This window comes from Chironomus tepperi, unplaced genomic scaffold, assembly GCF_022539635.2.
Source record: "Chironomus tepperi strain 1889 unplaced genomic scaffold, CSIRO-AGI_Ctep_v1 contig_11, whole genome shotgun sequence".
Classification (NCBI taxonomy): domain Eukaryota; kingdom Metazoa; phylum Arthropoda; class Insecta; order Diptera; family Chironomidae; genus Chironomus; species Chironomus tepperi.
The window spans coordinates 1,081,943-1,093,004 of NW_027226133.1; the positions used below are offsets into that span (position 1 = coordinate 1,081,943).

General features: G+C 31.8%; 1 long non-coding RNA gene across 2 annotated transcripts; it reads right to left on the minus strand.

Annotated features, from left to right (window-relative positions):
- Positions 1–2,594: 2,594 nt before the first annotated feature.
- LOC139087895 (uncharacterized) lies at positions 2,595–5,149 on the minus strand. Of its 2 annotated transcripts, none has more exons than XR_011544179.1 (3): positions 4,936–5,149; positions 2,787–3,074; positions 2,595–2,712 (listed from the first exon to the last, which is right to left on the minus strand). It is a non-coding gene; the product is annotated as an uncharacterized lncRNA (long non-coding RNA). The 2 variants fall into 2 exon arrangements; XR_011544177.1 differs by lacking the exon at positions 4,936–5,149 and adding an exon at positions 3,923–4,382.
- Between the last annotated feature and the right edge of the window lie 5,913 nt (positions 5,150–11,062).

Sequence of the window (11,062 nt, forward strand, 5' to 3'; positions counted from 1 at the left end):
GAAGTCTCAACTAAGTTGTTTTCACTGTACATGCTTCCTCTCATCTTTCGGTAGTTGTTTTTATAAAATGTGTGCATTTCATATGCTTAGTTCTTCTTCATTTTTTTTCAAGACGACGACGATCTTGGGGTGAATGAACGGAATTTCTAGATGTAAACTTTTCCCTTTTTGTTTCTTCTTCCTATTCCATCTTCATCGTATTTCCATCGCATTTTCAAAACAAATTTTCACTTTTTTTTCTCTTATTTTCTTGTACAAAAACAATTAAATTTTAAAATATGAGAGATTTTTACTTTTAGAAACATTGTTTCTGTCATATTCCACTATTTTTAGTGCTTACTGCTTACTGATGATCACACGGATAGTCGTTTAGTATTCATTAACCACCACATGCTATGGCTTTTCATGGTGAACAGTTTTTTTTCTGATTTTTCCTCACTTTTTCAAGATACAGACTGTCTACTGAGAATACCTGTTCCAAAACTCACTTAAAATTCTAATTCCTATGACCACCAAATCAGCATTTAACTATGAATCATCAAAATGTCAGAGGAACTCAATAAATAACAAACTGATCTCCTTCTAGTTTATTTATTGCTTGACGGATGTTAGGAATTATTACAAGATTTTTTAATGCGTTTGAAAATATGCATCAGTAAGTTCTATTTTGTTTGATTCCTGCCACACATGTGAACATGAGTTAGGCTTAAAATTCTTTGTCTACTTAGACAAGTACATGTCGCAAACAAAGTTGCAATCGTTGCTATATTTCATATTGAAAATCAGCTGTCATTGTTGGGTAATGAGGAATTGCATTACACATAGTTCAAGATGGTTCGAGATATTATTGCAGTTCAACTCAGAAGTTCTTTAGTTACTAAGCTGGCTATATTGATCAACTGTGATTCATGGACTCTCTTAGCCTAAAGCTAGCTCTATCAATGACTGCGCTTTGCCAATTGACAATAACAATGAAGTTCTTTAGAGTTTTGTTAATTTTGAAGCCATTTAAAAGGCTGTGAAAGCCGGTTTGTGATTGAAGATAGCTAAATCCAGAATCTGTGATCAATTTGTCTTTTGAAACATCAAACCAGAACTCAAAGTCGACTCGGATTAAGTAAGGATAAGTCGATCAAGTTGAGCCAATCTTATACAAAAATGTAGTCGACTTCGACTACATCTGCTCAAGTTTTCTCGACGGCATGCAAAAATCAAGGTGATTTCAACTGCATCGAACATTTGCAATTCAAGGATCGCAAAGTAAATGAAGAAACCTGTAATAAATCGATACTTAATGGATTCGTAGAGATCCAGTTGGAGGCTGTTCATCTAGTTTGTAGGCCGAATAGATTTTGAACTACGTATGATTGTCAAATAGGGAATATTGCGTCTTGTGAGAATATTACGTTAACTTCGCTTTAAGAATATGATTTAGACTAGCAGTGGAAGGTGTCTTTTAGCTAAACTTCATCTTGAGATCATCATTTTGCATTGAACTTAATTTTTCTAAATTTAAATTCATCTGATTTACACATAATATAGATCAGATACTTCAGAAATATACCTCAAATTTAGTAACTCAAAAAGTGGTTTACCAACACAACAGCCGTCAACACTTGATCTTTGCCTGAAATTTATGTATCGTATTTCCCGGAAGCTAAGATTTGAGTTTTTCATTTCAATTGTAAAGTGTTCTCGAAAATTTTAAAAATAAAACCTTACTTTCTTACAATCCTCACATCACTAAACAAAAGCAAGTTCAATTGAGTTCAAAAAAATGCGCCCCCAAAAGTTTCCACCTTTAAAAAAAATGACGACTTCATCGCTTCCTCTCGTGACTATTGAACTCATCTCCTTTTCTATTTTTCCGAATGACGTCACACTGATCATCAAGTCATTCCTCTAAAAAAGCTATTAAATATTTTTTTTTTCGCTGCTCTGCTGACTGATTCAGAAAAGTGGCCGAATTATATTATTTTTTTTTCATTTAAGATGTTTTTAATATCTCGCCTCTCTGCTGCGTATAATGAAACAAGTGTTTTTCCTCTCAGATTTTTTTTTTCTTTCTTTCTCGAATGAATATTTTCGGGATGTTTCAAATTAAAATTGTTATCAGATGTGAATCAATCCACACAAAAAGAAATATTGAAGATTCACAGATTTGTTCACTCATCGCCGTCACTTGAGATCGAGTCGTTTATGACCACCCGAGAAATGGCCTACTTATCACATGCAATGGTAATAAAACAAATTTTTTTGTCTCCATGTGGTTTAAAAATTATGTTTATTAGCACATTCCTGGAATTTGGCAGCATATTCAATCAGTTTGTCTGGTTTGTCGACTCCCGCAAAATCTAGTATAAGATTTGTCAGATCAGTTTAATTGAGTTGTTGGCGCTTCACATCGTCTTAAATCCTGAATTCATTCCTAATTCTATAATTAATGGTTTTAATTCCTTTATATTTCATTTGTAAACATACCTGAAGTTGACTGCAAATGAAAAGATTTGACTTTGAAATTTGAATTTTGAATAACCGTTACAAATATTATTTTCTTTATTTATCAACCCATTTCTAATTGCTTCTACAAAATTGCGCTGAAGTTACTCTGCAGGAACGAGGACTTCCAACATTTTTTGAAAATTTATATGATTTTTTTCAGTCTACTCAGCATGACTATTTAATATCATCAGCAACATTTGGCGGGTGCATCTAGAAATATAAATTATTAGTGAACATTCCTTGCACACTCAGAAATCGTGCTAAACCATAAATTGTCTACTTACTTCATTTAGTGACACATATTCTCAATAAATCAAAGAATTTTTTTTACTTCATTCCGATTATTTTCATTCCCTTAATTCAGTGTTGTCCAAACTTTGTTTCATGGCACACTTGTGAAATGCCATGAATCGCATGCTGTGTGCTGTTAAGGCAGATGTCCTTTGGTCCAAAAAAGTTTGGAATCCACTGCCTTATTTTCTATAAAATGTGAAGAAAGGCGAGCGACTTTTTCGTTGATGAATTTCTTTTTTTTTTCCTTGCAAAAAAAAGAACATTTGGTTTGATTCTTACTGATGGAGAAAAATGCAGATGTATGGTGATACATGATGAAGGAGTTCAAGAAGAAAGAAAATGCAAATTAAATGAAGCAATATGTCTCGTGTTAATTTTTTTCTCCGTTAATATTCGCATTTTCGCTTATGAGTAAGAGTTTTGTGTTCGTATTTTGTGTTTGAGTCTGAATTGACTGTCTAGGTCGAGTAATGGAATTAGATATTTATGATTCTCGTGACTTTATTAAAGCCATAGTTCGCAGGATTATAAGGATGTCTTAGTGATTGTAATGACACTAACTGAAACGTTAACAAAAAAGCCCAACAATTCTCAGTAGATAAATAGGAACTAATAATCAGAGCTCGAAGTCTACTTGGAGTTTGTATGGACAAGTCAACTTAGGTCTTATTTAGATTGAAGCATTTCTTTAATTTTTGTCATAAATTGACGCGTTACTGTAATATTTTGAACTAATTGACGCGTTGCTTCAACATTTTGAACTAATTGACGCTTTGATTTTGAATTTTAAACATTTTTGCTTTAAAATTTCAGAACTCAATGAAGCTTTGCTTCAAAATTTAAAACAAAACTCAAATATTCAATCCTACGAGTGATCAGGAAAGAACAATCATGTTTACTTCATTTATTGTCTATTCTATAATGATTCTAATCCATTATTCCTCAAAAATATGTAACAACTTATTATAGAAATGACTTACAAGTGGTTATTTAGAACAATTTAGCAAAAACAATTCGAAGGTCATGTTCGCTGGCATTTCATTAAGAAATTCTCTAAAAATATGAAATATTCACCAGAATTACGAAAAGTGATTCCCAAAATAATCATACTAAAAACAATTCTCACGAAATTATTCATCGGAATTCCACCGACTTCCCATAAAGATCATTTCATCAAAATAATGTCTCAACCACCAATTTTCAATCCATTTCCAACAAATTTTCAAGTAGCCGATCTAGACGAATAAATCTTTACATACACTAAACACATTCAAATCCACTCTAATAAAACTTATCATCTGTGAGTCTGATCGCGAGTCGAGTGTCAAGATTGACCCAAATTCAGTAAAGTAATTCACATACATATATTTTGCGCGCTCTAATCTCACATATCACTTACTATTTCTTTCTGTTTATTTGTTATCAGACCTCATGTTTGTGAATATGAATCACGTCATGATGCGAAGGAATAGGAATTTGTTTAATTGGGTTATTGATTCTATTTTTAAGTTTTTTTCGTAGATTTTGTTCCAATTTCTTGATTTTACATAGTTTATTCAAATGAGCACGTAGTTGGGTTATTGGTAATTATTCAATTATCACTTAATTTTAAGTGGAAATTTCAAAATAATTTATGGATGTAAAATCGATTAGAATTGACATTTAAGGATGATAAATGGGAAGTTACAGATTGTGATTGACATAGATTTTTGGCACAATTTTAGAGATCTTGTAAATGACAAGTGGGAAGTTCAATGAACTCATAAACTTGAATTTCCCGAAAAAATATCAAAGACCTACATCAAAAGAACATCCAAATGAAAAATTGTTTGTATACTAAATCTCTCATTTTTGACGTAACACAAAATGCGCTTTTGATTTCAAAAATCTTCTTCCTTTTTTTTTTGTCAACATGTAGTACGAGATGATATATACAAGTTTTGTGTTCTCGTATATGATCAGAAGGATGCTGTGATTGTGAATGTCACCACATTTTTATTTACTTCATGTTTTTTTTTATTTTATTTCCCCTTGAGACGCTCATATGTGCAGTAAAAAATGTAATTTTATTGAGATTTTTATTTAATATTTTCTGTCATTGTGCACATTCATATACTTCCATCCGGTTATATTTCTTACTTATTAAAATAAAATATATTCGAAGAAAAAAACAGGTGGAACAAAATGCTGACGCTTGCCAAGTGAAGGAGAGTCTGAATAGTCTCAATTCTTTCCTGAAACATCTTGCGTTTCATTTCACAACCTTTCAACTTGATCTTCAAAAAATATAAGCAAGGAAAATAAGTTTATTCTGTCAATATTTTCATTTTTTTCCTCTATTTTTATAATTCTTTACGTGCTTTCTCCTCAACCACAGCAACTAAATACTAGCAATTTCTCTGACATATTGTTCCGAGAAAAATAAATTAGTTTTTTTCTCTCTAAAATTTTCATTTTCGGTCTTTTTTTTGACAAAAGAAGCGCGGATCACTAATCGTAATGAGACAAACTCATGTCGTTATGTCGAATTATAATCTTCATCAATCTTTCAATGCTTTTACAAAAGCGAAAGTGTTGATCTATTTGAAATAAAAGGGAATAGAGACAGAGTTGTGATGTTTTTAAGGGTGTGTGGACATAGCAACTGATTGTTATACATTTTCATGATTTATAGATGAATTAGCATTGAGTTTGTGACCGTGGCTTTGAGTATTCGATTAAGGGAATGGCAGGGAATGTTGATGCTTTTGTCTGTGTTTGAAGTTTGAGTGTAAGAACTGCTTTAGAAGGCAGAATAGTGATTCGCTAGAGCACCGCTGAGTCGTTGTTTTAACGGCAAGACACTAAATTACACTGAAGACATCATGATGGTTCACCGTATTGTGCTGCTCGGAAATATAAGTGATAATATTCTTAAATGGCTTTGTAAGTATTGATGTAAATTGATTGGGAATTAGATTTAGGTTCTAAAGATCAAGAATTGCCAAAAAGATCTAAATCTCAAAAATTTGTCAAAGTCAAGACGACTGAAATCTTTAGAATCAAGAACTGGCTGAATAAATGGAATCAACAATCTTGTAATATGCCAATGCTAAGAATGTAACCACATACATACATATGAATAATCATGAGATACTTGTGAGATACAGCATTGTAAGATTTCCAAAGATTTCCTTGTTGTGGTCCGAAATGAATATTTTCTGAAAAATTATTGATTCTGTCAAAGATCAGAGTTAACAGATGTCAAGACTACATTACATTCTACATCTAAGCGCCATTTCTACAACGTGTCCTTTCCTAGCTATTAGACACTCAATGATTCAGTTCCAAATTAATAAAAATTGCAAATTATTGCCTGAAATTCATGATAAATCAACAAATCATCCAAATTTAATATCCATGCAGGTGGCATATCATAAAAATTTCACACCCAACTCTGGATCGCAACCAGATTTAAAATATATATTTTCGTACCATACAGCCGGCAAAAAACAAGACAGTGACATTTTTATGTTTTAAAATAAATTACATTTGAATTGAGTCAGATTTGTAGACTAAACTTCTCACTCAATGTTCTGCACACAAAACACATTCTTTCGTATGAAATTGCAATGAAAATAAATCACTAAACATTACTCGCCTGCTGCTGGTGCTGTTTGCTGTGAAACAGATGTTTCATTCCTAAAAAAGAAAGAAAAAACGAGAGTAAAATGAACTCAAATGAAGGAGGAAATTGTCTTAATGCTCCTGCATAAGACATTCGAAATGTGTGTATTATTATATTTTTATCATTATCCATTGCTATGTGATCGTCTGATAGTGATCTCCCACTTAGGATTGTCAATTTTTATTCCCTACTTAATGACTTGATGCATGTGTCTTTTATACCACTCAAAAAAAACTGTTCCCTAATTTGATGGAAAATTAAAGAAAAATGAGTTCACAAAAGAAGTAAAATTTATTTTTAAACTTACAAGGAAAGAAATTAATGAATTTCGTTGAGGAATCGAGGATGACTTTACGCGCATTTTTTTTTCGCGTTGTATGGAACAGTGTCATATTTCAGAATTTGTTTGTGATGATGAAATTCGGTAAAGTAATTTTTGTGTGTCAAATATTTTTCTGTTGAGGAATGACTTGTTTGAAAATTTACGATGGGGGGTATGTGAGAAGTACAAACAAGTGAATATTTATTTTATTTGGACGACTTTTGTGATTAATTCATTAAGCGTGATCGATGATGTGCTGAATTATTGTCCTATCGACGATTTCTCGAAAATCCGAAATTCTGAACTTGAGACTCAGGGAGGGAGTGAGAATCTACTGGAATTGGGGTCCAACCGGAAATGGACTAAGGAGGGGCCCGATATGTCCTTGAATGCGAACTTTATCGAGAAATCCTAAGAATTTCATTCTTTATTAATAATTCTTACAATCTTAGAGACATAATGATCAATTTAGAAGTCATAACCCAGGAACAGTAACTTGATGTATGACGGGTCTAAGAGAATGTCAGTTAGATGCAAAAAGGGATAATTTGTTCAAAATTTCCCTAACAGACAAAGATCATATTCGGAGTACACTTACTTTTGTGAGCATGCTTTTTGTATGTTAGGGTTTTTGATAAGTCCAGCAATAGAATCAGATGGAAAGCCTAATGCCTAATAGAGTCAAATGTAAGCAAGTAACCCAGTTCCAGCTGCAAAACTGCACAATCTCATCTCATTTATCGTTTTTGAATAATTTTGATCAGTGCAGCTTCCATAAGTAAATTTCATATGATTACAATTGCATGCTTTGCGACACATGACTCCAAATGACTCTAAACTGAATATTCTCCACTGATCTACCACTAACATCCAGAAGATCACTAAATAATTACAATAAAACAACAAAATGCACCCAAAATGCCAGCAATAAATCACATTATCATCCACTTGATACACAAAAAATAAGCTAAAGAAAAATAAGAAAGAAAAATAATTAAATATAATATGACTGCAGACGAGAGAATGTTAAATTCTGATTGCAAATAAAGAAGCAAAATGGGTGCATTGAAGGGAAGTGTGTGTCATTCGCAGTAGATCTTATTTTGCATTTCTCTTTTTTCTCCCTACCGACTTTTTTTTTTATTTTATTATTTTATGATCTGCAGAACCGCTTTGTGTTCAACAATTGTGTGCGCGGATCATTATTGATGGAAAAAAAAAAGTTTTTCATTCACTCAAATGGATCAAAGAAATTTGATGCATCGTGGGTAAATGCCCATAAAGTATTTTTCATAATTTTTTTTTATGATTCATTAAATTCTTTATGTTGCCAACAAAAGATTCCGTTTTTACGCAAAATACTCATTTCAGTCATCACCTTTCTTGTGTCAGACTTCGGAAAGTCTCTCGAATCTTTTTACTTCTTCTTCTTTTTCCTGTGAAAAATTACACAAAAAAAGAGTTCATTTTGTCTTGAGTTGACACAACTTGTAGGTTTTGACAATATATCCTGCAGTTGAGTAATCTCTTCTTACTAAACATGAAATCACATTCATTTTAGAAATAGATGAATAGTGTAAAGAAAGTCATTTGTCAGAATTATAGTTTTTCTAGGTGAAAATGATGACAGTGCGTGAAATTAATGGTACACAGACTGAGGAAAACTTATTGTTATGTAATTTTGTTGGCAATTAATGTGAAATTTTAGGACATGTTGTGTAATTAATAATAATAAACAATAATTTAGAAGTTGAGAATTTACTTTGATTGTGTTGAGAATATGCCAACTGTCGTTTAATATTTGAATTATATTTGACACTGTAATTAGTTGTTTCTCCCCTTTTTAAGTTGATGACCCCTTCATGTAAACATTTTAGTCTGATTTTGAACTTCGTAGAATAAACATTTCATTTATCAAATCCTGCTTTGTTATTAACAATCCGACAGTTTGATTTGAACCTTTAGCATTGGATAGTCCTTAAAAGTCTTCAAAATCATCCAAAACAATCACAAAATCCATTGAAAAACTAAATTTCTACAACAAATCTTCATCATTGCCTTCTACGATCAGACTTTTTCACTTTCTACTTAAAAATACAATTTAAAAATCCTCAATAGAATGTAAATAAATCATGTGATCGAATAAGAATTGTCTCAACACATTTGGATACAGCAATCACATGTCCTCAAACAAAAGAGGTCAATTACCCGAACAACATTGACTCATTTCAAGGATTTAAAACTAAAATAGTTTAAAAATTATGTTTATGTTATTTTAAAATGTGTTGTAAATCATTCAAACGTAACTTAAGTGACTGTATGTGTGAGTGATTTAAATGTTTCGGGAAATATTTTTGTTTAGGGATGTCCTTGACGATCATATGGAACTGTAATTTTGTTGTAAATCCCATATGATTCATGTTTAGCATTGCTTAATGTAATTTATGTACGATAATCAGTGATTTTTTTCTTTTTCTGGCTATTATCCAGATTAATTTGTTGATTTTGATTTGGAAATAGAATTTAATGTGGTGTGGTTGCTTACTTAATATTTTGGTTTAGTAAAATCCACAAAGAAGTGTTTTCGCTGTGGATGGAAAGTTTTGCTTGAAATTTAGATGAGTTTGAAAGGTTTTGGGTGGAAAATTCGATTCAATTTCGGGTTGACTGCACAAATAATTTGGATTAATAGGCTTAGCCGATTATTGCAATGTTTTTAAAGTTGTCTAGCGTTTTTACGCCATTTAACGGTTAGAATTGTGAAGAGTCAGTACTTTATCGACTACAATATGCTACTCGATGATTGGAAAAGGCTAAAGATCGATCAACTCCTTTTGTCCCTGATTAGCTTTATTTACAATGATCACGTGTCTCGAAAGCCTAAATTCGATTTTCTTCAATATAAATCTGTTCCAAAACATCCAACAAGAATCTGTCCATATTGTCACGCTTCGAAATGTAGACTTTCAAAAATCCAGCTCAAAATTATTTCATTTTCATTTCGAGTGAAAATTTCCTCCTCTATCACTAAGTTCGACAGATTTACGAGTGTTAATGAGTACATTAAACTCATTCAAATGTACCGAAAATTTTCCTAATTCTTCATAAACTTTCACAATCTCTGAAAGATCAGTGATCACCTTTTTCATGAACACCGTAGCAAGTCAACAGAAACAAAATTTTCACCGTAAATATTTTTCCTCATTTTACGTCAGAATCGATTTATGATAAACTAGTTTTTAAGCCAAAAAAACACCTCAATAATGGAAAAATTTCACTCGAAACAAACAGAATCTTATTTTTCCAACATGTTGTTTCCCACTTGCCAAAAGGGAAAGAAAGAAGAGAGTGAAAAAGGCAGACGAAGAAGAAAAATTCAATTTGAAATTTTACACTTAATTTATCAAACAACAAATTGTTTAATTTACAGCATCAATATTTAATCGATCTAAAAATAAATTTAAACAAAAAATGCTGAAAGTCTTCGTGTTGTTGAGGGACTTGAGCGCATTTTTGTTGCAGCGATCAGTATTTTATCACAAAAATTTTAAAATTTAACGGGTTTTTAGAATTCAAAATTTCTTACAGATGATCAAAAATTTGAAAATTACTAGAAGCAACGCTTTAAAAAAATTATTTTTGTTTATTAAATGAAAATTCATTAATTAACGTGTAAAAAGATAGTGTTAAGCTACCAGAACAAGCAATAAGCCAGTAACTCAATAAGACGGAGCTAATGCTTCAAATCCGAGACTCCTGCGATGTGTGGTTGCGGAGATCTTGTCCTAAACTCACCCAGCCAACCGATCAAAGTGAAATTGTAAGTGAAAATTATCCAAAAATGCATTAAAACTGCCTTTTCCTCTAGCGTAATGTAACTTGCATGCAAGTTGCAGTGAGGAAATTTTCCCCAAAACATTACCATCAATTTCCTCAATAATTAAAAAATGTTCTGATGCAATGTAAAATTAATTATGTTTCATTTATAAACAATGTTACTCAATCAATCGATGATTTTTTTCTATCGGTGGTCTTTTTCTCAGAAAACAGAAAAGAAGCAGCATCAACAGCATATTGCACTGTGCATATACCTTTGTATATGTTATTTTTAATAAACACATTGAAGAAAACAGAAAAAATACATTTTCCGGCATTTTATGTATTGTTGATGATGTTGATCATAATGAAAGTGAAATAGAGTAAAAAGAAAAGCATTTTCCCCTTCTCGTGCATGCCTCGCTGATGAAAATGCTTTTGCTAGATCCGATAGAACTCGA